The sequence below is a fragment of the Cyanistes caeruleus genome, chromosome 11, assembly GCF_971803275.1.
Source record: "Cyanistes caeruleus chromosome 11, bCyaCae1.hap1.1, whole genome shotgun sequence".
NCBI lineage: Eukaryota > Metazoa > Chordata > Aves > Passeriformes > Paridae > Cyanistes > Cyanistes caeruleus.
The window spans coordinates 18,893,178-18,921,098 of NC_141711.1; the positions used below are offsets into that span (position 1 = coordinate 18,893,178).

Below are 27,921 nucleotides of genomic sequence, written 5' to 3' on the forward strand. Positions count from 1 at the left end.
TTCCAGAGTTTTAGTGCACTTCTGTCACCTCTAGAAGCTGCTCAAATCAACCAGTATTGAACAGCCCAAGTATTGAAATCAAAGCAGCCTCTTTGGTTGTGTCCAACCCATGGTTCTTAGCCCACGTTAGTAAAGCTGGCAATGCCTCTTCATCATATTCTACCTGCCGTTCTTCTAGATGTGTCCATAGCTTTATAACCGGATGTTCCTGCATGGAGAGACATCCCCCCATGTCTTTGGAGATTGTTTTCTTCTGTTTTCAAGGGTGAGTACAAAAGAATCCGAGTTTGAGTGGCTTTCCACCGCAAACAGCTCTCCTCGCTGTAAATTTCGGGCAGCTATTCCCACACACTTCTTGATTATTTCCAGCTTTCTTCTGGTTTGGTGGCTCTTCACGCACACTTTGTCTGTCTCCCCTCATTCTACTCACGGGATGGCTGCTGCTCACGTCGGGGTCACCAAATGTTAGGTGGGTCATTGGTGGGAGACAGAAATGACACAAATTCACCGAGGGTCCTCAACAAACAGCGTGTTTTATTGTTCACAGCCTTCTCACACAGGGAGTTTGAATTCCCCAGGTTTAGATAACTGATTGATCTGGGTTTCAGCTCCGCCCAAATCCTTGATCAGAGATGTCTGCACTCAGAATCAAATGGGATTGGCTGTGCTCCTTTGTATGTGTTCAAATCCATCCTATCGTCGCTCACCCAGGGACTTGTTTATTGAACTAGGAGAGCCAAATTGGGTTTCTTATTATGGCCAGATTTATCTGTCCAGCTACAGACCAGCTGTACTGTGACAGCCCAATATTGCCTACAAATTCTACCAGCTGTAAATGACTCTGAGCTCAGCACAGAGGCTGCTGCTTGGGTTCTGTCCCTGCTGGGTGCCAAGGCCTTTTCTCTACCAGCACTCGCTGAGAGCCACTAGAAATAGGAGAAATGGGACCCATGTGAGAAGGAAAAGTAGCCTGGGTGAAATTCTGAGCCAATTCAACTCAGCTGTGATTGATTCAAATCAATAATGAGTGAAAGCAACAAGCCTAATTTCCTGTTCAAGATCACTCAGTGAAATAAAATCTTCTTTTACCATCTAGATTTGAAGAATTTTGGACTGTTTTGATTTTTCATGACAGTTCCTTGCCTCAGAAGCCAGATATGAACAACTGGTAGTAATTGCTCGTTCAGATATTAGTGAAGTGAGCTCTCACCATTAAACACATGGCCTGCCAAATACTGTCCCAGTGGTTTGCCCTGTTTTTTCAAAAGTTATTTTTCCATGTTCTGAGCAATTACTCCTCTGATAGACCCCAGCAGCTCACCAGGTTGGTTTCTCCTCGCTATGATGACTAAAATTTGTGTTCTAGGGAATTAAAGGCAGATCCTCACCAGGCACAGACACTCTCTGCTTTAGTGCCCTGGCTGACATCTGTGTGGTGCTGAAAATGTTGGCTGCTCTCTATCCATGCCCTGTTTGCTCTCTGAAAGGACATCCCAGGAAGCATCCCAGCTCCCAGGCAGCATTTTCAGGGAAGTACGTGCACCTGCATTGCTGCTCTACCTGCAGCTCCCTTCCCTCTACCCATATTGCTGGCCAGGCTTCACTTTTAATCTGCTGCACAGAAAACCTGTTAATTTACAATATCTTAATTACTGGTCCTGTTTTTTAAGTATTCTCAGCTTTCAAATAATAGAGTCAGTTGAAAGCACAGCATGGTCCTGCTGTTGTCCTGAGAGACAAATTAAACCTAATTTGACTTGTGCCTTCCCTCCAGAGCTTTGAGGACGCTCAGGTTGAACACTCCCACCTGTGTTTCTCTCAAGTTCAGCATCACTTTTTCACTACAAAATAAAAGGCATTTCAACTGGAACTTCTGCCTGTCACCCTTATAAAAAATACTGCAGTCACGTTTGCTCTTTGTAGGAAGAATAAGGAAAGCTTCAGCATTTGTAAGGTTTGAAAAAGGCTTACATCGATCGTGTGAAATCCATCTGAATAGATGTGATTAAACTCACAGCTGATGGCACTTAGCCTGAGGTCAGCACTGTAGGATCAATGCAAATAAACCTTTCCTGCCTCTAGAAATCAGTCAAATCTACCCAAAGAGAAAAATGTTCAAGGCAGAGCCGCCAAGCGATTTATAGCTGGTGACATCACTTTATTTAAATAAAGCATTAATTTATCACAACAGTGATTCTTTCAAACTGAACTTACTTTTCTGTAAGAATTATTAACCAGAGAAAACATTTTTTCCCCCTTCAACCATACTGCCTCAATCTGCTTTTTATATGTATTTCATTTCTGGTGAAAAAAATAAAATTTTTTTAAAAAAAAGTATTTCTCCTATAGACTGAAAAAAAAATTGTATCAGCAAAATACCAGCTATCAGGTAATGATAGGAGAAGAACTCAAGAGGAACATTAACTTTCACTGTCTCTGAGAGGAAGTTTCAGAAGACATTACCTTCCATCTGCTCTGGTGTTACCTTAGCACCAGAGACAAGGGAAGACAACAGATTATTATGAATAACTAGAAAACTGCAAGAAGCTGTGCATAGGAGTTTCATAGAATTTAGGAGTGCATGGTACAATAAACTAGGGGGAAAAAAAATCACATTCCCATCAGAATGTTATTTCTTTCACAATAATGAGGATGGACAAAAAGTTTCCAAGTGGAATCCTTGGTAGTGCAAGTGAAAATTGAATCTGGGGCAGGAAAAGGCACACAGGGAGTGGCTTTTGTAACGTGGACTTTTATCACGTTGGAAGTGGCCCAAAATGCCAAGTACAAGCTGCAAGGCAAAGGAAAGGAATGGTTATGACTCATGTCCCTGCTTGCCAGAGGATTCCATGCTCTGAGGGAAGAGTAACTGGGAAGAATTCAGTGCTGAGATCACCATTTTTCACTCAGGGGTTAAAACAGAATTTGCCTTATGGGACAGTGAGTTCTGCATTTTCTCCTGTTTCTTCTGAACCCAGTCTGAGACAAGTTTGACCAGAATGCTCTTTAGTCTCTCACAGTGTGAGCCAGGATCACAAACACAGCAAAGCAGCTCAGCTCTCTCTCAATTAGAGACGAGAGACCAAGGAGCAGATGAGTGCACTGCAGAACCCTCAAGAAGACCTCAAAGTGCTGCCACCCATTCATTTCTTCTCAGAAAGGCTCTGAGGAGGGGAAGGAGTCAGCACACAAGCCCTACACAGGCAGCACAGGTTATGCTGGAGAAAATTCAAGTGCAGAGAAGGGAACAAAATGCCCATTCTGGCACCTGTAACACTGACCCTGTATTTCACCCGAGCTCTGACCCTGTGCATAACGTGAGTGCCTTCAACAACTGCCACAAGCCTCAGCAGAAAGTGTAGGCAGCACCAGGAGAATTTTCTTTCTGAAAAAAACATTTCATGAGAAATTTGCCACTTGAACTCCCTCAGACTTCCGCTATACCTGACTGCATTATCTAGACCAGTTCCAATACGACTGACAATCTATACTGAGCAATCTGGAGGTGCAGCACCACCCCAGGAAACAGAACGTGGGTTTTTTTGCCTCCTTTGGATAAGATGAACCAGTAAACTTTATTCCAGGCAAGCCCCAGGTTTATAAAAACACCAAGAAAAACTAACGAGCAACCCGTAAACACAAAACAGTCCTGCAGTCCAAAGGCACGCAGCACTCATTTGGAGAATGGAGCAGTTGAGAGGAGCTGAACCCCAGGAAATGCACAATATCCTTCATTCCTTCTTGTGCACAGCATAACAAACACACAGCACTCCGCAGGTGCTGCTGGCCATGCAGATCCAACCTGCCACACGCTCTGTGGATGGGGACAATTATTCAAAGAGGTCTGCAAGAAAATGACGGAAGGGGCTGTGCAGTTCCCATACACAAACAAATAAATCTCATTCTCTCCAGCCACTCTCCCCAGGATCAGACTTTTTAAACTCATCTTCGCTATGGCAGCTCTTAATTTTCCCCGTGCTTTGTCACTCCCTCATGAAGCTCCAGCGGTGACACATGCTGCACCTGGTGTTACAGCCCACAAATCAACACACTTCCCCCTAAATAAGAAAATAACAACTCACTGTTTAAAGAAAACACACGTGCAGCCAAATTAGGAGAGTATTTTCCATATTCCCACTCCAGCCCTCTTGCAATAATTGTATTTCACGTACTGCAAAAACCTAAGGAAATTGAGCTCCTTATCAATAAAAACTACTGTACTTCTTTTCTCAAAGATTTGTCTCCAACAACAACCAAACGTCACATGAGTGAAAGTCTGAATGATATTGCACTCATGTGATTCTGTTTCTATGCAGGCTAAACCTCTCTTTTCTGTTTTGCATGACTCCACAAGCTTTTTTGAGATTTAAGAACTAATCCTATTTCACCAAAACATTTTTGTTTGCCTCAGATCCAGTTCCCCCCTCTCTCCTTTATTGGCAGTGAAATTTTGGATTCTTCTCAGTTCACAGGCAGAGGAATACAGGGGAATACATTTACATTTTTCAAGAACTTCTGGAGAATAAGTAAAGGACATGGGTTAAAGCTCTTATGAGAATTTTAGGTCTTTAAATCTGTCTGGTAGGTGTTGTGTTTTGGAGATGAGGTACTTCCAGCAGTGTGGCACATCACGGGAGGGTTATTTCCAATACTTATGAAAAAGAGGTGTATCAGCATTTACTAGAGCGAGCACTCACTGCCCACCACACACTTGTGGCAGGGATTTTTTGTGACAGCTTCCACTTCAGCTATTTGACTGTGGGGTTTGGGAAGATTATGCAACTCCTCTACACTTCCCTTACAATCCTGTTGCTCCATTCTTTGTAATTACCTTCCAACACAGAGGCAATGACAGCAGCGATTTGCCATAGCATTTTCTGGGTTATCTGATAGAGCTGGTAGTCATTCCTCCTCTCTGTTAGGCCTGGAGGTGTCTGGAAAATATTTCCTGAAGTAAACTCTAATTCAGTCTTCTAGATAAGTCATTTATCCTTTGCTGTTCTTGTGATAGTTCAAATTTGAAAAAATAAAAATCCTTTTTCTTTTGGATCTTGGCAGGTAAAACACACCTGCAGAGTCTGAAGGTACCAGCAAAACTCTGGTCTCATTTCTCCCATGTATCACTGGGAGACAAAGATAATTGGATGGCTGGGTAAAAAAGCCCTGATAGACAACATTGATCATCTGCAGGAGTTAGTCAGTGGGCTTGAAGGAGTGTGGAGAATTCACTGCAGAACTTTCTCTATATAATTCAAACTATTTCTTCTTTCTTTCTTTCTTTCTTTCTTTCATATTTGGAGACCTTGACCAGATCCAAGGATGAATCATTCTTAGAGTTGCAGCTACATTACAAGACTGTGGCAATCAGTGATGCCATTTCAGTGATTTACACAGGCAATTCTTCTCCAGAAGGATTGGGGAGAGGAAAAGTGCTGTGATGAGCTCATTGCACAGCAGAAGATTTTAATGAAAGGAAAAGAACGAGAAGCCCAGGCTGAGCCAGGAATATGCCCAGATGAATATGCAAATGAGAAACTTGTGGGCAGACATTTTCTCTTGATTTTTTTGACAAATAGTATCTGGCCTGTAAAAAGCCTGCCTAAGAGCAATGTTAGGCAGGGCTGTGGGAGAGCCTGGAGATCAAAGTAGGAAGATTTTGCATTTAGAACCAGGAATGATGATTAACATTAATAGATGAGCATTAATGTGCACAGAAGTCTCCAGAGCAGATGACAGAAGTGCCACTGAGCACCCTGGTCACTGATGCACAAGAGGAGACTGAAGCTCTGTACTGCACCTCTTCTCATTCTCTAGCATCTAAAATTTAATTTCAGCAACTCTTCATTAAGTATTTCTTCCAAAGTAAAGCCTTTATTTTGTTATAATATTTTATTATATATAATATATATAATATAATATAATTTTAATCCAAATCTGCAGCAGCAGAATTTTTAACTACAGCAAAACAAAAAAAAAAAAAAACAACAAAACAAACAAGAAAAACAAAAAAAAAAAACCAACACAAAACTTTTAGAGTACTTATCAGATAAAAGCACATATGTTGCTTTTCCTATACACATCATAAAGAGCACATACAGCTAATGCAGTAACCAGTTGGAGGGAAATTCCCTGGATGAAGAAATAGCTGCATTTATTTCAGATGAAAGCCCCTGCCACAGAGCACAGGTCTGCTCTAATCTGAATTATGGATGTGTGCTTTTCTTGATGAACCTAAAAATAATACACGCTTTAGATTTTAATCCATTTAGAGAATTAGAATACGAACAAACAAATAGAGACATCTTAGATTTTCCTCCTTTCACTGCTTAGGGAAGGGGCCACCCATATCACTCATCAAGCAGCATGTTGGAAGCAAATGAGATGAGTTTTCTTGATAAGTCCAAATGCAGTTGACTGAAAACCTCAGTGAAGAGCATGTCACTCCTCCAAATGATATTCTCTTAGCACAGGAACATTTTGCACAAGTCAGTGGGATCAGTGATAATACAGCCAGCAGGGAAAATTGGGGTTGTCTTGGGGAGAGCTGGGCAGTGCAGGAGCAGAAGAGGTCATGACTCAAAGCAATTCCCGTTTAAGTCGTATTTGACCAAGAGGCTAAGCTGGAAAAAATGTGAGAGCAAAAGCTTCAGAATGTAAAAGATCTCTTTTTGAAAGCCAAGTGAAATGCTTCTTTTTCAATTATTTAATGTTTCACGTTAAAATCTTTTATACTGTTAAGTTATCATTTCAAAATTCACCTAAATTCAAGGAAATCTGGAAAACATTTTGTTTTAATTGAGCTAGCAAATATTTTAGACTGAAAAGCAAAGCCTTAGGCAGTGTTTTTCCAACAATCCTGTAATTGCTCTTTCAGTTCAATTCTGGTTTTGTTTCTGTCAAAATTTTTGTTTCAGTCACTACAAATTTGAAAGCAGACAAAATTTACCAAGTTTATGTGAGGGATAATTCACAGGGATTTTAGTCCAGTGTGGATGTCTGCTCCTCATAGCTGGGTAAAAACATCCACTGAGATCCTGCAGGGGTCTGTACAATTAACACAGGAACAGGGTCAGGAGCTGGTACCTGTGCTGGCAGGCAGAGCTGACAGGAATATCAACAGGCATTTAACCAGGAATATTAACAGGAATATTAACAGGCATTTAACCAGGAATACTAACAGGAATATTAACAGGTAGACGGGTAAAAGTATATTCCAGGACTCAGGTGCATTCACCTTCTCAACCCCAAAACTTCAGCAGGGAAAACTAAGGCAAAGGACTAGCGTTATTAAGAGCTGCCAATCCTAAATATTTATAATGGTAAAAGGGCAAAATATAAAGGTTCTGCCAGAAAATAACCAATACTGCTGTAGGTTTGCTGGGTATGGCGAGCTCTGAGCTCTTCTCTTACAGACTCCTCCTTCCTCAACAATCAGCACTTGTACTTTGATTCCTTTGTGCATAGTTTGGAATGCTGAAGAGAATTAATATTTCAGCAAGGCTAAAAGGTTGTACAGCCTGCAGTCTCTTACTTACCTAGAGCAGGGGCAGTCCCCAGAGGGCAGGAGCTACACAAAGAGCCCTCCAGCCCAGGAGGGGAAGGGCAGCTTCCGAGGATGAGAAAGCAGCTCAGTCATTATTCATTTTTATTGCAGTGGAACTCATGCACCGCATAAATATTATTTCTGTCTCAGTAGTCTCTTGCTCAACCTACAGGATGCCAATTAGTGATCACTTTCTAATCTTATTTTTAGTTCTCTGCTTTAAACATCTGTTTACTGCTAAACTGGCCAAGGTCCCTTAACCCACTGAATGGGCCAAACATTGCATTTCATGAGAGCTGTATGACATTTATTCTTTCTGTTAATAGCTTTGAAACAAAAATGGGAAAACCCAAAACAGATAAGAAAAGACAGAAATCTAGACACACATATACAAAAGTCTATGTCCATATGCATATAATAAATATGTACAATATTTCTATAGTATCTAGGCAAGATAGCATCTTTAATCATGGTGATGTATATATGAATGCCAAACATTTAGCAAGATGCCAGGGAGACACACAAAACAATCTCATACAAACAAATATTTAAATTCCAAGAAAGTGTAATGTATTTCTAATTTTCACAGTCACTTCTACTATGTTTCTGTGCTCAGACGTGAAATGACACCTTCCAGAAAAACACTTAGCCTACTGCCCCTAAAACAAACCAAAAGAGGAAAACATTCCTTTTGTGCCCTAGGACATAGAAAACAGGAAGATTATTTGCTCTGGGTGGTAATTAGATGGTACTGAGGACAGCATGTGTGTGTTTATGTGCATGCACACATTCACCATTTACCCCGAGTGGTAATTAAATGATTTTGTGTGCACACACACTTATCTTGGCCAAATGAAAGAGCCCTGAAAACCAGATCAAACAGAACAGGAAAATCAACTAAAGCAAGACCAAATGCACCAGGTTTAAGGCTTTTCCTAAATCTGTCATGGTTGAAAAGTTTGCAATTAATACTTGGTAACTCTTCAAACAGCAGAGTCCTGCCTTGGCAACTGTAATTCACAAGGCCTTTGAGTCATTTGAACACTTTCACAGAGGTTTATCCCCTCTGCTCATACAAGTCATTATTCTTCTCATTCACATCATTTCCTTGAAAACTTGGCATTTCTAAATTTGCTCGCGATGCCGTGCAACATTTTGAATCATTGACGTGGGGTTAACAACGGGACTGGAGCAGCACTAAACCAAACTAAGGTTACAATCTTTGCTAAAAGGCACTGACAGATTTACAGCAACCCCTAAAGCTTTGCTGTGCTGGGACTGGCTGCACTTCCGAGCCAGTTACTCTTACCCAGAAAATGAATTTGAGAGTCAACGCACACCATCAAGTGACTCCATGGAGAATTCTTGTGTCTGTCTTCAAACCCATTTATTTATACAGCAATTAAACGTCTCTATAATTACGTTTTATAAATGTTTATAGCTCATCTTGCAAAACAGCTACATAAAGAGGAGCTATACTGAAAACTAAAGGTACCCAGTGCACGCTAAACAGCAGAAATTGACAGGAAAGTTTATTTTTTGCAAGAACTGTTAAGGAAGGAGAAGCAGGCTGTCCATCTGTACAGACTCAGAGATCAGGTCACTGTTAGAAATAAGATGTATGGAAAATTCCATTTACATATTCAATAGCTTGGAATTGCATTCAGCCCTAATTGCCATGTTCCTACCCTACTGTTGATGAATAACTGTTTTCTTCTCTGCTTCTTGATGGGAACTACAAAAGATCACATCATCAGGAGGGTGGGCAAAAGAAGAACAACATGCTGAGGTTTCCTAAAAAAAGATTGCAACTAAAATGTGATTCTGACACACACTGATGTCTCTGCCTAACAGTATCACTGTTCTTGGTGGCAGCACTTATTTGCAGGTAAGTATTTTGTTCATTGTACACTTTACATACTAATTATCTATCAAAGATAACACTTACTCATATTACTTTTAATTTCTCTAATGAAATAACATGGTAGATTGTTAATTTATGCTGCATATTGACTTTCTGTTGGTCCATGGATGGCCATGGGAGAGACTTTATAAAGTACCAGATTAGAAAAACTCTTCTGCTGAAGAAAAGTACTGATTTATCAAAAACACCGAAGCAGATAAACAGTGAGGAGATATCAAGCATGCCCACCCAATTTAAAGGCACTTAGGAATGTGCCTTTATCTGCATTTTTCTGCAGTCCCCAGAACACTGAAGAAATGGGAAAACCATACCTGGAATAAGTGTGGACACACAGACAGGAGAGTAGCTGCAATAGGCACATTTCTGCTCTGCCTGCCATCTTCCCCCCAAAGGTCTCTCAAGCAGTTTCCCATCTTCAGTTGAACAGGAGAAAGAAAACCCAGCACGAAAATAGCTGCAGATAAACCCCTGCCACTCCCCTCTGCTCCTGTGAGGGTTTTTTGTGGAGTTTTAGGCATGATGGACAGTGAAGGTTTTGCCTCATCAGCAGCCTCTTCCTCTTATCCTCCTCAGAATTCACTCATGTCAACAATTCAATAAAGACATTTGCAAAAGATTCTCAGCCTCCATGACCTTATTTTCCTTTTTATATAATTCTTGGAATAATTGGGCTATCTTCTATCTGAGTTGAGATAAAAAAAAAAACTAAGAAAATTTTCCAACCATCTTACACCACCAACTTTCTCTTGTTCAGGGCATCTCCTTCACTTGCCCTGGCCTGCTTGCCCCAGGTAAATACTCGGTTCCTGTGGCCTATTTAATCCCAGCTTTCCAAATACTGATTTTTTTTTTCCAGTTTCCAGTGCTTCAAGTCATGGCCATTGAGGCTGGATGCTGAGGGATGCAGACACTGAACATACTCTGCCACACCTGGGAGTATCTGCAGACTCAGCCAAGGATTTCTCTGCACCCTCCTTTGAAGAAACCCTGGGAATACAGTTAATTTTTCATGCCTTCATCCACTTTACAGAGTCATCAGAGCTGAAACTTCTGCCAGTGCAAACACACCCAATGCACTGAGTTCTGCTGTCTGCAGAGATCCTTGTCCTGTTTGTAGCACAAGAACACACAGAAGTCATCCAGGCTGTGCTGAATAACCAGCTCAGGTGGGATCCCTGCCACCCTCAAGGCTGCCCAGAAAACAGGCACTGTAGGAGATCCTAACCTGGGGCTATCTAATTGTATACTCTTATTGTATATTTGTATTATTTATTTGTATACCCTACAATTATATTATATATAATTGTATACCCTAAAATGTATTTTGCATATAGAAAATGTTCTTTTTAAAAGGTGAACTCTCTGAAAATTTAAGTCTGCAATTAGAGTTACTGTTTGGAGGATTTATTCCAACACCAGTTTCTGCTTGCCATAATCACCCTGAAATTCCCTGCAACGTAGCTGATAAGAAAGTTTTAATTGTGGGGCTTCAATACTAAGTTTGAGATTATCTAACAGAACTTGGGATTTAATTTCTATAGAGAAGAGCTGTCTTTTTTTTCTTTTTAAACACAGGAAAATGCTGAATTCTCCTACATGATTTCTGTAATCTGTTCTAGTACGACAGCACCACAGAGCACACCAAGGATTCAACTTAATATGCAGTTTCTTCATTTACTTTTCTCAAGTTCATTAAATGATTCTGTGCCTGCAAACCTGCTGGCAACTGGATACTCCACCTTCCTGCACTTCCTGCCCCAGTGAGTTTAAATGCTACTTTACACTCTCAGCTGAACATTAAAAGGGCAGTGATACTCACTAGGAATTTCATGCAGCTGTATTAATGCTCACTACTGTAGCAGAGAACTGGCTTCCAATACAGCCCCAGAATTATCTTGTGAAGACATTATTACTGAGAAATTGAAAAAAAAAAAAATCCTAATCTGGTCATTCCTTATAAAAATGAGGAAGAAGGAGGAAAAATTGACAATTTGTTTATTTTTAAGTCAACATCTGAGGCATTTCGAAATACTTTCCTACACAATTATAAAGGATTTTTTTTTTAAAAGGAAAGTCAATGAAAAAAGAAGAAAAATATGTTTTCGCAGTATTATCTGATTCCAGGAACTACAACTCACAAGAAAACATCACATATGATGGAGATGATGCAGAGAAAATCTTGTGCCAGAAACAGAAAATTAATCAATTTAGTAATCTGTGTGTGTCATCAGGGCCAAATACTCATCTATAAAAAGCACCTCTTTGGTGCCTCATTGGCTCCAGAACTCCAGCACCATCCTCAGTGAATCTGGTGTCTTCTAAGATCACATCTCCAGCCTGCAGCCTGCCTTGCTATTTATAGCTGGACAGGGTTTCACAAATATTTATAGGAAGTGCTTCGCAGAAGTTCCTTGCAATTCCTACTTCAACATACACGAAAAGTTATTTGCCCTTAGAAAGCTGAGACATTATTATGCATATTAATAAGCATCTTAGGAAGTGTATGTTTAATGTATGATGTATTTAAATAGAAGTCATGACCTTATAATGATCTCACACAACTATTCATATAAATAACAGATGTTATTTACATTAATAGTTATTTAGCAACAACAGTGTTGTGTTATTTCTATGAATCCAGCAAAGATTACCACAGCTGGACTAAACTGTGAAGATCTTCAATTCCTACCAACCCTGATGGTGCTAAAAAAGCATCTTGGATAACAAAAGATCAAAACAGAGCGTGGCCAAAGGAAACCTGGAAATGAGCAAATAAATTGCTCTGAGTTGACAGATACATTTTTCCTCCCTCAGAACCCTCTCTCCCTCCTGTTCCTATGCACAGCCCTGTGTGTGCATTTCCAGGCTCCCTTGTAGGTTTGGGATAGAAGGGAAGGATGGAGGGACAAGCCCCTGGATTTTTGGGAGGGGGAGGATTCAGCCAAGCTTCCAGGTCATCACTGCCCTGCAAGTTGATTACTCAACTCACCACTAATCTGCTGCACGATGCAATTTGATTTCCATTTCCCAGGGAGCCCGAGGAAGGGAGAGAGTAGAATGTATCCAGCTGATGAAGCCCTGCTTAGGTAAAAGTCTGCTGAAAACTTTCTGCAGAAAAAAAATGAGCAGAAGGCACCTTAAAGGAATTAATGACTGGTCATGTTTCTCCAGTGTTTTTTTCCTTTATTTATTTTTTATTTTTTTTTTAACTAAACAAGCCTGAGCATTTTGTTCAACTTTGTTCACAATACCCCCTAATACACAAAATTCTGTCTTTGAAAAATTGGGGTTTTTTTTCCCTAAAAGGAACAGAAAGAGATTCCATTTCTTGGATAAATTTTCTGGATAAAAATTATAAATATTTTTTGTATTGAAAATTAGTAATGGTATTTTTATATAGCTTAAAATATTTTCCCTTCTCCTGGAGGCAAGACTTGAAGGCCTCTGGTTCCACCATTAACCAAATAATGAAAGAATTTATTTTCCATGCAGCTTTAACAAAACAGCTCTGGAACATTTAATTAAAAACGCTGCAGTTCTTTTCAGCGCAGAGGAAGCCTGACAGAGAGTTATCCTTTGCAGAACTCCTTTGCTTCAGTGCATGCACATTTCAACATCAGACCATCAACTACTTCATCAGTTTATTTCCATTCTAATCTGTCATTTCCCTGGCAATATCCCATTGGAAGTCACTCTCTCTGCAGATTTCACCAAGACCAGCTCATTAGTTTCTTGTCCACCAACCTGCTTAATTACATCCCATAGTGAAACTCCATTAATTTCAACAGAAGTTATGTGTCATTGCACAGCCTGATTTTGGTATTTTGATCCCGTTTCTAACAGACATTTTGATCCTTGGTACAGAAAGTGCTCCTCACACAGTATGAAGCTCACAATTTTGTGTACATTTTGTGTAGCTCAAAGTGCAGCCCGTGGAGTCAGAGCCCATCCTGACCCTGGCCAGGGTTTGTAAGAGCTGGCCTTTGAACCAGCCCAGAATGGCCCTTCCTCAAAGCTCTGTCTGCTCTAATCAAACAGAATGCAAAGCAACAAGAACAATATTTCACTCAAATATTTACAGAGGGGTGTTTTTAATTATACAATTGAAAAATTTCAACTATTACCCTGGGGAGATTTACATGAGCTTATTATGACTTTATAGACTTGATCTGGTTTAAATTATGAAAGCTTTTTATAACTTCCTACATAAGGATCCAGATTAGAATTTCTTTAATCAGCTCAAATGTATAACATTTGAATTAACCATTCTTACAGTGTGCTTTTCCTGGTAGAGATTTAAAGCACCCCCACGGAACAGGTACACAGATTTGCTCAACAGAGAAAGAGTGAGGTAAACAGCCCCAGCACTGTGACTGACAATAGCACCAGGTATGACTTGGGCTTTACAGACTTCTTCTTAAACAAACAGTCACAATTCTCCAAAGATTTTTGAAAGTGATCTTCTAGATACACTTGACACATGTGTGTGTGTGTTTGTATATATATATATATATATATACCCACCAAATCAGCATGGTCACTCTGTTTCATCAAAACATCAGAATATTTTCTGCTCAAACCTTTGCTTTATCAAAAGTCCAACCACTCATTAATTCAACCAGATTTCCATTGGAAAGAAAATTTTTAAGAATTATCCCAGCTGTGAAGGTGACTGGTAACCAATATTCTGAAATGCATTTGGGGAATCTTGGGCTGATTAACTTTGAGTGATCTGAGATGTAAAAGCTGCACTGTCAGTCAGAGCAGGGACTCAGGGCAGGTTTCTCAAAAGCCAATCTGTACCTCAGAATCCCTGATGAGGGACTGACACATTGAAGCTTCCATCTCAGTGGAAATGTAAGTTTTACAACCTTCATATTCCTACAAGTGAAAAAAAATTTCTATTTCACTGTATATGTCCATGCTGTAAAAAAATAGGATATATTGTATTTTCATTATTTTCACCTGATTGAGATACAGTTTTTAATTCTCACTTTCTGATGGATGCAGCCAGACACAACAACCACTATGGAATTTATGTGGAGCCTTTCCAAAGATGGCCAAAAATAGCTGTCAATAGTCGGGATCCCTGTAGAATATTTGTATAGTGGGCAATACATTGAAAAACTGGAATGGCAAACTAGATTTCATTATAAGAAAAGAGATGTTAATTTCTGAGAAATTAGGCATTTGTAAGAGATCTTATGTAAATAACTACAACTGAGAGCCAAATGGTTTTTAGATGTACTCAAAGCCTCCTTGAGGGTGTGAACTGGGATACCTGGATGGAGAAGCCCATGCTCTGAACTCCTGAGTGCAGATGCCTCACTGATGTCAGGAGGAAAATCCTCACTGCTTTAGTTTTACAAAGCAAATAGAAATTCACTTGAGTGGATAGTACAGGTCACCAAAGCAGCAGTTATCATTAAGCCTGAGCCACTGACAAACACAAGAACACAACTGTTGGAATATCAGGACACAACTGCTCTGCAATACTTCCATGCCCAGCAGTTCTCCAGGTTAATTGGTCAGTGAAAGGTGCCAGAAATTCCTATAAATCCCTGCCCCACCAAGGCCCCCAGCACACCGGGGGGCTGTGGAGGAAACCACCCTTCCCTGGGGTCTGTCCGTGCTCACACAGCCCCTGATTCCACCGAGCACTCAGGCCTGATGTTTAATGCTTCACTCCAGCAGAATCCAAGTGCACATGTAAGTGCTTTGCTCAACAAGGAGGGATTTAGGCATATGCTTAAGTACTTCACTGAACTGGGACCAGGCTACTATTTATAGCAGGCTTTTTGTTCCGCTTTTATTGTTCAACACTTGAAGTCATCCTATGGCTTTTCCTTCTGTATGCCCTCCCCTCACACAGCAAACCTTTTAGGGCTGCAATCTTCTTCCAGAAGTAACAGGTTTAAAATCAGAATGGATGTTACAAGCTCTGTAATTTTACACAATAATTATGTAATTTTTTTGTCATATTTAGGCAGAAATATGAAGAAGAAAAAAAAAAAAAGAAGTTGGGCTGAATGGCAGGAAAGTCATGAAGCCAAAAGTTGTATGTAATAACAGGAAAAAAATCCCATCCCACCCCCAGCACTGAAGCACTGACAGAGGAACCAAACACTAATGTGTGCACCCAGAAGTGTTCATTCCAACTTCCCCAAGGGTCCTTTGCTGCACGATCCTCTGTTCCACGGAGAGATTCAGGCAGAGTCATGTCTGAGGCACGATTTTATTGCACTTGAAAAGCCATCAGTGCTGAGCACCCCTTGCTGCTGCAGAGGCAGACTGCTAACAGGCTCTGAGTGGTGTTTTCAGGAGATAAAAATACTTCCAAATGACTTCCAGTTCAACACCAGCACCTCTGTGCTTTCACTTTGAAAAATATATCTCCCTACTGCAGAGGCATCTGGACCTATCAGCTCATCTTTCAGTGTTAATTAACATGTTTTCACCAATCCTTGTTTTGATTAATTAATGTCTTTTCACAGATATTGGTATCGTAACAAAAGATCCACATCTCCCCAGAAACCTCACGATATTCCATCTGCTTTTTTTTTTTTAAATATTGCTGTTGTTTTACAGGTTTTATGCCCCCCCCATAAAAATGCACTTGGGTTTTCTGTTTTTCTGTATTTGTACACAGATTACCCAAAGACAGCGCTGTGCCTCTGGGATGCTGGAAAATCCTGCTGGAGAAAGCCGGCAGGTTTAGCTGTCATCCCTCAGTTGAGGCAGCTGGAACGGCGTGCTTCCACCCGGAGCAAATGCAGGGTGCTGAGGAGTGGGAATGGTGCACAGTGATGCTGATATCGCTCCAGAAGGGAGGCAGAGAGGAGAGGCAGCCGGGGAACGATGGGGACGGAGCCGTGCGAGCCAGCGGCGGCTGCGGCAGCGGCAGTGCCAGGGAGGGGGTGCAGGGATGGGATGGGGGCTGCAGGGATGGGATGGGGGCTGCAGGGATGGGATGGGGCTGCAGGGATGGGATGGGGGCTGCAGGGATGGGATGGGGGCTGCAGGGATGGGATGGGGCTGCAGGGATGGGATGGGGGCTGCAGGGATGGGATGGGGCTGCAGGGATGGGATGGGGGTGCAGGGATGAGATGGGGCTGCAGGGATGGGATGGGGCTGCAGGGATGGGATGGGGCTGCAGGGATGGGATGGGGGATGCAGGGAGGGCAGGGATGCAGGGAGGGCAGAGGGGCTGCAGGGAGGGCAGGGATGCAGGGAGGGCAGAGGGGATGCAGGGAGGGCAGAGGGGATGCAGGGAGGGCAGAGGGGATGCAGGGAGGGCGGGGGGATGCAGGGAGGGCAGAGGGGATGCAGGGAGGGCAGGGATCCAGGGAGAGGAGGGGGATGCAGGGAGGGCGGGGGGATGCAGGGAGGGCAGGGGGATGCAGGGAGGGCAGGGATCCAGGGAGAGGAGGGGGATGCAGGGAGGGCGGGGGGATGCAGGGAGGGCAGGGATCCAGGGAGGGCAGAGGGGATGCAGAGAGGGCAGAAGGGATGCAGGGAGGGCAGGGATCCAGGGAGAGGAGGGGGATGCAGGGAGGGCAGAGGGGATGCAGGGAGGGCAGGGGGATGCAGGGAGGGCAGAGGGGATGCAGGGAGGGCAGGGATGCAGGGAGAGGAGGGGGATGCAGGGAGGGCAGAGGGGATGCAGGGAGGGCAGGGATGCAGGGCCATGTGATGCAGAGCCCGTGCTGCACAGCAGGAACAGCCACTTCCCACTTCCCAAGGAAATCACTGCCGAGCTCTGCCTGTGGAAATCTTCCACGGAGGAACTCGCTTTGCCTGATTCCTCCTGTGCTCAGGGGGACAGGATCTTATACATCCCTGTAAACCCTCACACCTGAACAGCTTCAAAGAAGGCTCCAGCAGCCATTTCTCCTGTAATTCATGACTTTCACTTCAGACTGCCAAGATGCATTGAAAGGGGCAAAATCATCCCTCAAAAGCACATTATTTCATCAGTGCCCAATAACCCAAAGCCACTAAAATCACAGAGAGAAGCTTTTCACCATTTTTAGGAGGTACTGAGTCGGACTGCAATAACCTTCAGCTGAATTATTAATGGTAACTTGTAATCCATTATCATAGAAAGATCTCTATTAGTCACCAATTTACAGTGTTGTTTTCAAATCATCCAACTTAAGGATGTACAAATCCCATTGACAAGCCAACAGGACTTAAAATTCCATTTGGCTTCCATTCCTCCCCTTTTTAAAAATCCTGCCCTTAATACATTAAACCTTCTTACTGCATTATCTATAACTTATTCGACAATCAGGCCATAAATGTTATTTGACAATCAGACCATAAATGTTATTTGACAAGAACACAACCCTTGGTGCTAAGTCTACAGATTCTCTCCCTAGGGTCGGATGAAATTTTAACTGCAGGGCATCCAGGTCTAGACAGGTTTTTCTACATGAAATACTAAGGTTCTCAGAAAGGTGTCCTCAAGAAGAACAACAAAAAAATAGATATTTGCATGTACAGAAGAGACTTGGTTGGTTGTGTACGTGTAGAACATACCACATTTCACATCTATATAAGTAAATGGCTTTAATGCTCTTATTGAATAACATTACAAATATCTTGCACAGACAAACAGAGTTTTGCACTTACAGCAGCATTTTCTATCCACAATTCCCAGCAGCTTTACAAATAGTGATTAATTAACCCTTGGAACAGGCAGGTTACCTGCACACTGTAACAGCTGGGTTAGAAATCTGGAGCACCAGCCCACAAGGACAAGCAACGTGTGTGAAAGCACAAAATGTCCCCTAACAAGGCAGATAATAACACACAATTTGTTCTCCCATCCCATGCCACAGCCCTCACATACCTGCATTGTTTTTAGTCTTTCCTTGAGGAGGAAACAGGGGATATCAATAAAGGTATGAGCATGCAAGCACTGCTAAAGCTGCAGCTATATTTTATTCTGATTAAGGGGAAAGCATTGGCTGGGATCTCAAGGGCAGCAATACTTTCCAAGCAAGCATTATCCCAAGTCAAGAGAACTCACCAGTAACACATTGAAAGGAAGATGTGAAGGAAGCACAAAGAAAGAAGTGGAATTCAGGGCAGCAACTTCGGCAAACTCAGTCACACAATTTGTAACATCTCTTAAAGAGAGGATCAAGGAATTCAGGAAAGCTGACAATTACCAATGAAGAGTGTATAAAATAGTGCAAGAGATTATCTCGGTGCAGGGGGAATATAGGAAACACTGGAAGAGACTGTTACACCCAGAATCTTCAAAGGCTTTGACTATCAGAAGATTGTACAAAAGGTGAAACAAGAACATTTAACAAAGAACAAGAATTAGAATGGCACAAACGGCTCAGTTCTGATCCAGATGAGCCAACACACAAAAAGGATCAACAACTAATGAGGGACATAAAAAGGCAATAGGAAAAGGATCTATAAATACAACAGAAGTAAGTGGGAGAAAAGGATAAGCAGAGGTTCTAGTATTTAATGGGAAAGGAGAGAAAATAACAGATGGCAAAGAGAAAGCTGAAGCATTCAGTACTTCCTTCATATTCTTTTATGTCTCCATCTAAAGGATAATGAAAAGCAAAAATGTTTCTAAAGCGATTTTCACGAAGAAGACAGGACTAGAGGCCTGAAGAAAAGAAAGAATAGGCTAAAAAGTATCAAAAGAAGCCAGACATACTCAGTCTGCTGGAGAATGATGAAGTTCACTGCAGAGTACTTAAGGAATTACCTAAAGCCATCCCCAAACATTAGCTATTATATTCAATCATGCACAAAGGGAGGGTAGAGTTCCCAAAGGACAGTGGAGAGGCAAAAGCAGTGTGCAGCTTCAAAAGGAGGGGCAAGGCTAAACTGAGGGAGCTGCAAACCCAGCCACCTGCATTTGATAGCACAGAGGAGCCTGAGACAAGTTAAATCACCGTAAATCACCGCACAGGTACCTCAAGGGTGAAGTGCCTGAGAATAATCAGAACGTCAAAGCAATGAAATTTCCTTTTTGATGTGGTAACTGGGCTGCTCCAGAAGGAAACCCCAGTATCAGGCAGTTTAGACTGGCTACAGTAAGGCTTTCTGCACTGGCCAGCGTGATCTTTTCATGGGGTGGAAGGGCTGATATGAAATTGCAGTTTAGTGGGTGGGGTTTCTTTTTAAAAATCAAAACCCAACCAAGCACCCAAATTAAAAGTGATTGTTAAAACTCACTGTCAATGGAATGCATCTCACAACTCGCTGTGCACATTAGAAAATTCCAGGAGAGAAAAATGTTTGTGAAGTAAACAGGCTGGGTCCATATCACCTCCAGCCCACAAGCAAACTTAAGGTCAAAATTCAAATTAAAACTTAAAGCATTGAAGAACTTGTTGAAAAGTGAAGTGTAAGAGCGAGTGAAAATCTAGACATCAAGAAAAACACTAAATAGAGATGAGTTCTGTTGGAAGGGATCTGAAAGCCACGGTTGACCATAAGTAAAAAACAGTATAATGGTATTTTTAAAAAGGCATATTTCATGCCAGGATGTCTCACAGGACTGCCACTCAGTAACCTCCCCATTTTTCTCCACTGTCTAGAAACTCACAGAACATGAGTGGAGGGGGGTAAAATAAAAAATCACAAGAAAATTCACAGTAAATGCAACTCTGTCTTGTCATCCTGTTTAGCTGGGGAGCAATAAATGTCAGCAGTGCCAAGGGGAAATATGAGGGGAGCACAGCTGGGTCACACAAAAAGCAGTGTAATAGTGTATCTTTGGAGGGAACACACCCATTAACACCAACCTTCACAGGCTGTAATGGCATTTTCCTGTTCCTGCTGCTCTCAATGCTTTAGCACTTGACACAGAACCACCAGGGCTACTGGATAGAGCACATTATTTTTTCAGAGTATTTAACCTTTCAAGAAGAATCATTCTTACATCTTCCAGATTGATTCTTGTGGCATTTTCAAGCTTAACTAAAAAATGGGCTTAGTTTTTGTCAGGGCTTTTTGGACACTTTCTGTAATTAAGAAAAACCCAATGATGTGGAATAGATTTCTTCCAGGTAAAATTTTGACATTTTCTCCATGTAATTACTTTCTACTGTTCATAGCCCAAAACTCATGCCAGCCTTCTATTTCTACTTCGCATAAACTGATTTAAAGTTTGTAAAATACTTCACACATTAGAAAAATGCTGGTGAACATGCAGATTTTGTAGACTAAAGCGAAGCATTAACACTGAATTTGAACCTAAGAGCACAAGTTCACTGCAGCAAAGCAGTTGTAAATGCACCTAATAATGCCACCAGTTAGTTCTAAATAATGAAATTTCTTCTCAAAACTCCCATTTTGCTCTTCTTGTAACTGTAGGCCATTTAAAAATGCACATATCCATTTCCTCAGACAGCAAAGAATGTAAATCTTAATTCTTCTGGAGTAATTGCTTTAAGGTTCAGCAATTGCAAAGAAATCTGATGACAGCAAAGAATAGTTTTCTGCTTGGTTATCATAAGTCTCCTCATTCATACTTCTGCTTAAAAATATTCTGAAATGTCCATTAGAACAGCTTCTAGGAGCCCATCAAACTATTGGAAGTTTTCAGTATGAGTTACAGAGAACATTCCTTAAAAACAAAATTCCAATTATTTCAATCCTCTTTGTCAGTATTAACCTCTTTAAATGTAACAACAGTACAAAAAGGTTTAAAACACCAAGAAATTACCTGAGTCACAAAAAATGGAATGCTGGATCATCTAAAATATGGCCCTATTTTGTCTGCTGTGCTGAATGCAATCACACCTTCCAGGATGGAAGATTTCCCATCAGTGGGAATAACTTCCCCTAATGAAGAATGGCTATTCAATAAGCAGGACAGAATATACAGGATCAGCAAATACTTTCAAGGTGACTTTTTTCTGCACTGGAAAGCTATCCAGAGGCTTGGAATCTCCTGCTCATAATGAGATTAAAAAAAAAATAAAAAAAAAGGGAATGTGCTGGGCATTAGGCTCACTGATAAACCATCAAAAGAAATCCTGTTCACCAGAAAACTCCTGAATCCTAAGGCATTTCATGAAGAGATGCATCTGGAGTGGAGAGCAGCTGCAATATCTTTGAGCAGTCTTCATCCCTGATGGATGATTTTAGAGTAGGCATAATATTCATAAGTTCAATATAAGTTATTTTAGCCTTGTTAATAAATAAATCAGGCTAAAGGCAATTCCCCAAACACTGTGGAATTAATGATTTATCAATCTTAGAAATAGAAACGCTGAACAGAGACAGCTGCATTATTCTGGCTTCACAAAGCACAAAAGGTTTTCAAAGCTTGAAATGTGCATCCAAGGTCGCTCTTCTGTGGAGTGTGAGAGGGAAGTGCCATTCAGCCTTGCAGATCCAAATCTGTCCCTTCAACAATTAGTATCAATCCCTGATGGATGTGCAAGCCCTTGTGACAGTTCCTGTGTTTGCACATATACAAAATCCCACTGCTACATCAGGCAGAAGTACCTTGGAGCACCAGTGAAATGAGACAGGTCTGGTTCTGAAAAGCCCCACTTCATTCAAAGGCATTCCTCCATTCAGGGAATAAACTCACTGTGCAAACAGAGGTTCCTGAATTATGGCCACTGGACAGCCCAGCACACAGCTCTGATGATGCTGCTGCTGCTGCTGCTGCTGCTGCTGCTGCTCTCACACGGAGTTCAGCTCTTGCACCACAGCATTCCCCAGCCTTTGGCACCCCAAACATGGCAAGCTTGGAAGCTGAGCAGTTCCTGGGATGTGAATAGGAACGGGAGGGCTGGGGAGGGTGTTCACCACCAGCACTGCAAGCCTTTGGATGGAGAGAAAGTGTGGAAGCAGATAACGAGAGCACGAGAGGACACAGCCTCAAGCTGCACCAAGGGCAAAATAGGCTGGATATTAGGAAAAAGTTTTTCACAGAAAGGGTGATAAAGCACTGGAATGTTCTGCCCAGGGAGGTGGTGGTGGAGTCACCATCCCTGGCTGTGTTTAAAAAAGACTGGATGTGGCACTCAGTGCCATGGTTTAGGTGAGGTGTTAGGGATGGGTTGGACTCGATGGCCTTGGAGGTCTCTTCCAACCCAGTGATTCTGTGAATTCTATTAATTCTGTGAATTCTGTGAATTCTGTGATTCTGTGATTCTGTGAATTCTGTGAATTCTGTGAATTCTGTGATTCTGTGAATTCTGTGAATTCTGTGAATTCTGTGATTCTGTGATTCTGTGAATTCTATTAATTCTGTGAATTCTGTGAATTCTGTGATTCTGTGATTCTGTGAATTCTATTAATTCTGTGAATTCTGTGAATTCTGTGATTCTGTGATTCTGTGAATTCTATTAATTCTGTGAATTCTGTGAATTCTGTGAATTCTGTCATTCTGTGATTCTGTGAATTCTATTAATTCTGTGAATTCTGTGAATAAGCATCCACAAGAGAATTGCTCTTGAGGCTCTGAGGGAACTGACCTGAACAGGCTCTCAGAAATGCCTCTTCTGAGCAATTAAATGTGTCCAATGAACTCTCCAAAGCACCCTCCCTATTGCACTAATTAAAGATGTAGCAACCTCTGCCTCCTAGAAATATTTAAATATTTTTTGGTTTACATTCCAGTGTGTGGAGGGAGTCCCTGCAGCAGACCAGTTGTTTTATTTAGATGTTACAAAATATTCAAGAATTCTGAGCATAACTTTCAAAATAGGTGAAAACATGGCCTTTTACATAATGACCCTTAAATACAAGCCCATGCTGATGGATTTGGGGTCATGAGCAATAGGGCAGTCACACATCCCTGAGGAAATGCTGTCTTAGGTCACATAGATGTGAAAAAATTGGTCACACCCATAAAATGGAAGCCTGAAATATTTCACTACTAAATAACTCCATTTATGAAGATGAAACTTTCTTTCAAAGTAGGCTTTGGCAATAAATAAGCCTTATAAAATAAATAAATAAATTATAAAATATTAAATAAATAAATAAGATTTAACTGACAATTCTGTAGCATGAATATACTGAGGCCAGCCTGGATCTCAGCCACTGTGACACTCATTGCTGTCATCTCTGTCATCCTACTACATGCAAATATTTCTTGTTCATTCTCTCTTTTCCTTTCTCAAATATTTTATATTTTTTTTTTCTTTTCAGATAATTAAAACTATTTATCCTCTTGCATTTGCCACTTCTATTCATAAAATAACCTGGATTTCTATTTATCTTAATTTTTACAAGCTTTTTCTTTCAAAGGACAACTTAAATTCCACTCTGAACTTTGCAAATTGCAACCATTTACTGCACAGTGTACATCAAATTTAAAGCTGTTTGGAAACAGAATTCTTATGTCTGACACACACGTTCCAAGGATAAGCTTCACCAGCAGTTTGAACTTTGTTCAGATGTTTGCTTTAAAAGATTTCAGCAGTCACACAATTTTGTTTAAATGTAAACATTCACTCTGTTCCCAATTAGCTCCTCTGCTGTAATCTCCCATCAGACTGCCACTAAAACAATCATTTTTCTCTTGTACAATTACTCTGCTTTTTCCTCATGGTCAATGCAGATGACTTTTTCCCAACTTCAGTCCTGAACCTATTCTTAATCTACAATGCAATGTTTTGAGTATCAGAATTTTCTTTTTAACCTCACTTGCTATGCTTGAACCTGCCCACAGTAATAACCAGAATATGCAGGTGTTGTTGATGCAGGTAAACCCCAAGCACTTACAGGATTATCAACACTCAGACAAACAGTCCAACTTTCCAGTCACATCACTGAAGTTTCTGTGGTAAATGACCTGAGGTGTTTTATTCTTGGCTAACCAAGGATAAGGAGCCAGATAAACGCTCCAGGTTTGACTCAGCAGCTCCAAAAAGACAGCGAACACTGTCAGAGGCGCCCCGTGGTGCCTGGTACATGGCACAGTGGAGACTCACAGCCCTCTGAAACAGTGCCAAAGGCCAGGAGAGGAACCCTGAGGCTTCTCCAATAACACCAAACACCTCTTAGGGGAAACCAAACCAAACCAAACTCACTGGCTGTGAGAGTGCTCCATTCAGTCTCCTCCCTGCACTCCTCCAAACCAAATCCATCGAGGTGACAGCATCACAGGACACCATATAAATACCCCTGTTATCTCCCCATGGAGCTTGTCAAAACAAATAAAAATGTACTTAGCATAATGAGGAAATAGACAATTGAATGGTTAAAAGATATGGCTGGGGTAGAGAGACATGCCAGACATATGGATCAATATCACATTCAATAGACTGGATAATCAAGAGGTTGTGGTCCTGGATTTACAGCGTGTGAGCAAAGGACAGCGCTGGTAATGGTATCAAACAGGAATTCAAGGTAACAGAATACTCTGCACTCATTCCATTAAGTGTTAAAGTGACCAATATTGACACTAAACTGAACATTTAACCCATATTCTCTTGCTTTAGGAAGAGCTTGCAGCAACGTTCACTTTGAAAATGGAGCTTAACGTCAGATGATGAAGCCACTGCAGAGAATACTGAGCTGGTTTCTTAGCAAGACACCACAGACAAGCCACTTCTCCACAGAAAAGTCATGAAAATGCTGAACCCTGTTTGAGTCAGCACATGAAAATCTGTCACGTGTAGGTGAGGGGACAGGATCAGAGACACAGAGCCGCTGAGAGCGTGTCAGTGTGCGTGCAGCCCCACTCAAAGAACTGCTTACGTAACTCAGGGCTCGCACTATCGACCAGCCACACACACTATTCCTTAAAAGATTCCCTTTTACTCTTTGGGAGTTGAGTTACAGCACTATCAGCTTTCACACTGTTTAAAAACCTACATTTCAGCTTATTTTGGGAGCAGTTAAGTCCTACTCTACAGCACTGTTTTCAGCTTGCCTATCTTCCCAGCCCCTTATCTTGGTACCCATGCTTCTCAAATAGCACTTTACTACAAAATACGCTTTAATTAAAACAGAAAGTAAAGAAAGTATTAGCACAGAGTCAGGTCGGTGTAACGTGATAAACTGCACAGTTAGATGGAAAAAAAAAAAAAAAAAAAAACAACACACAAGCAAGAAAGAATCAGCAAGAAATACACAGAAAGAAGCAAACTTTGGGACAGTTTAATTCAGCAAACGAGAGGTTTTCTCCACCTACAATACAGGATGCCTTTCAAAGATACAGAACGGAAGACAGTGCCCCTCCTTTCACGTTTCTAGTACAGTCTTCGAAACAAGATTTTAGGAGAAGAACCCATTATGTTCAGTGTCGGTAGGAAAGCACATCTTGACGGCATCCGTGCCAAGGCGGTGGCGAGCGGGACTACAGCGGCACCAGGGGCACCTGCACTGCGTGACCCGGGCAAAGTTACCTCCCGCCGCATTTCCCTCGGGCTCCGAGGCGCTCGGAACGCTGCGCTGGGGTACTGCCAGGCTTTGGAAACCGCTGCTTGTAAAAAGATTTAAATCCCCCCCCCCGTGGAAAAGAAGCGGGGAGAAAAGCCCCAGCCCGGCCGCGGCGGAGCTCAGCGGCAGCGGGGACGGCGCTGCCGGGAGCGCCTCTCCTTCCATCAGCCCCGCCGAGAGAGAGAGCAGGGCTGCGGGAAACAGCCTCCTTACGACTCTCCCCAATTAATATGCCGAGGACCAGCGTCACCTCCCGGAACCCGGCGCCCCGAGCGCGTCCCCGGTACCGCCGGGCGCGGTGCTGGGTCGGGCACTGCGGGGCTGCCAGCCCCCGGCCACCGCCGCCTGCCGGGAGGCTGGGAGAGCCCTCCGGCAGGAGCCGCACCGGGACCGGAGGCTCCCCGCAGCCGCTGCCGCCGATCCCGCCCGCCCCGCGGAGCCGCCTCCATCCCCGCCGGGAGCATCCTCCGGCCGCATCCCGCTGCCCGCGGCCCCGGCATGGGCTCGGCCCCGGCATGGGCTCGGCCCCGGCAGCGCTCCCGTCCCCGCCGCCCCCCTCAAGGTCACCGCGGCTCGGGGCAGCCCCGGGGGTGGCGGCTGCCGCTCCTACCTGAGCCGGGAGCGGAGCGGAGCCGCCGGGAGCGCGGAGCCGCCGCTGTCCCCTCGCCGGCGGCAGCGCCCGGGGACTCGGGCCGCGCACGGCGCCTCCTCCTGCGCCGGGGCCGCTGCGCTGCGCCGGGAGGCGGCGGCTCCGTCAGACTTAGCGGGGAAGCCCTGGGGGGGCGGGCAGCGCCTCTCCCCACCCCGCGAGGTGCCGGAGCCGAGCCGAGCCTCCCCCGGCGGGGCTGGGGCTCCCCTCAGCGGGGAGAGGCTGCTCCGCTCCGCGGGGCTCCGCAGGGCTCCGCAGGGCTCCGCGGGGCTCCGCAGGGCTCCGCAGGGCTCCGCGGGGCTCCGCAGGGCTCGGGGGATGCTCGGCGGGGCCGGGATCCTGCCCAGGCTCCGCGCAGGTGAGGGCGGCTCCGGAGCGCCCCAGCCGCGTCTGTTCGGCACCGAACGTTCAACACCACCACCTCTCTTTAGGGTTTGTTTTTTATTTATTTGTTTGTTTGTTTATTTCTCCCCTTAACACTCGCCAGTTTTCTGCCAGAATTCTGCAAAAATCCCCAGGGGAAAGCCTGAGGCGGGTTCTGAGAGCTGGAGGGTCCCGCCCTGGGACACAGCACCTGGGGAAGTACAAAAAATGGAATTATGATGTAGAGGTGATATGCGTTCCACAGACCGAGCAATCCAGATTTGGAAAATCAGTAATAAAACCCCACCCCGTGACTTAGATTTGAAGATACTACTTTTCCTCGCAAAGAGGACGGCATCTTTGAAATGTTGCCAGAGGAGTTAATGCCAGGTATTTAACCAACACGTTCTGCTTTTACACACAGGTTAAAGTTAGATTTCATAAGAGTTCTCTTGTGCCACATTATCTTTCCACCCTGAGAGTTAAAACCAGTTACCAAATGACTCCAGAGCTGAGCAGAGGGGATTTTGAGGAGCAGGAAGATGTATTTGGTAGGTGGGATGGGGCTTTGTTTGCTGTAAAGGATGCACAAACATCACACAACACCTGTAGACTGCTACAGCGAACAACCCCAGCATTTTACTAGGAAAACTGGAAATATTCCACCACTTTTAACTGGTGAATAGCAGCACTGCCCGGCCAGGTTGTTTGACAGATGATACATTGTTAATTATATTCTGATTACTATCTTGGCTTCTTCCTTAACACCATTTAAATTCCAGTTTTAACCTTATCTCAGCAAGGACTAAAGGAAAAAGTAGGACAGCCAACGTGAAAGTACAAATCCCTCCACATCTTTTAAAACTATTTCTTACTTACTGAAAGCCAGGAGAAGATGTTACAGTATAATTGTAGAGCTTTCAGACAAGCTTGTTAACAAAATCCAGACTAGTAGGTCTCACCAAGTTCAGTTACCAGCTTTGGAAGAAAACCAGAAACCTGTAAGCATTCTGCAAATATCTAGATTGGTTTTCTCATTTGATCTTAAAC

The 27,921-nt window shown here is 42.8% G+C and overlaps 1 protein-coding gene and 1 long non-coding RNA gene across 8 annotated transcripts in view; one reads left to right on the plus strand and one right to left on the minus strand.

The window, feature by feature from the left end:
* Positions 1-26,696, minus strand: part of ATP2B2 (ATPase plasma membrane Ca2+ transporting 2) — a 393,957-nt gene extending 367,261 nt beyond the window's left edge. For all 7 annotated transcript variants that reach the window (XM_086846968.1, XM_086846971.1, XM_086846959.1 and 4 more), the window contains exon 1: positions 26,470-26,696. The gene's annotated coding sequence lies outside the window, so the exon portion shown is untranslated. The remainder of the gene's footprint in view (positions 1-26,469) is intronic.
* Positions 89-4,180, plus strand: LOC147651056 (uncharacterized). The gene is made up of 2 exons (XR_015274964.1): positions 89-265; positions 1,367-4,180. It is a non-coding gene; the product is annotated as an uncharacterized LOC147651056 (long non-coding RNA).
* Positions 26,697-27,921: the final 1,225 nt, after the last annotated feature.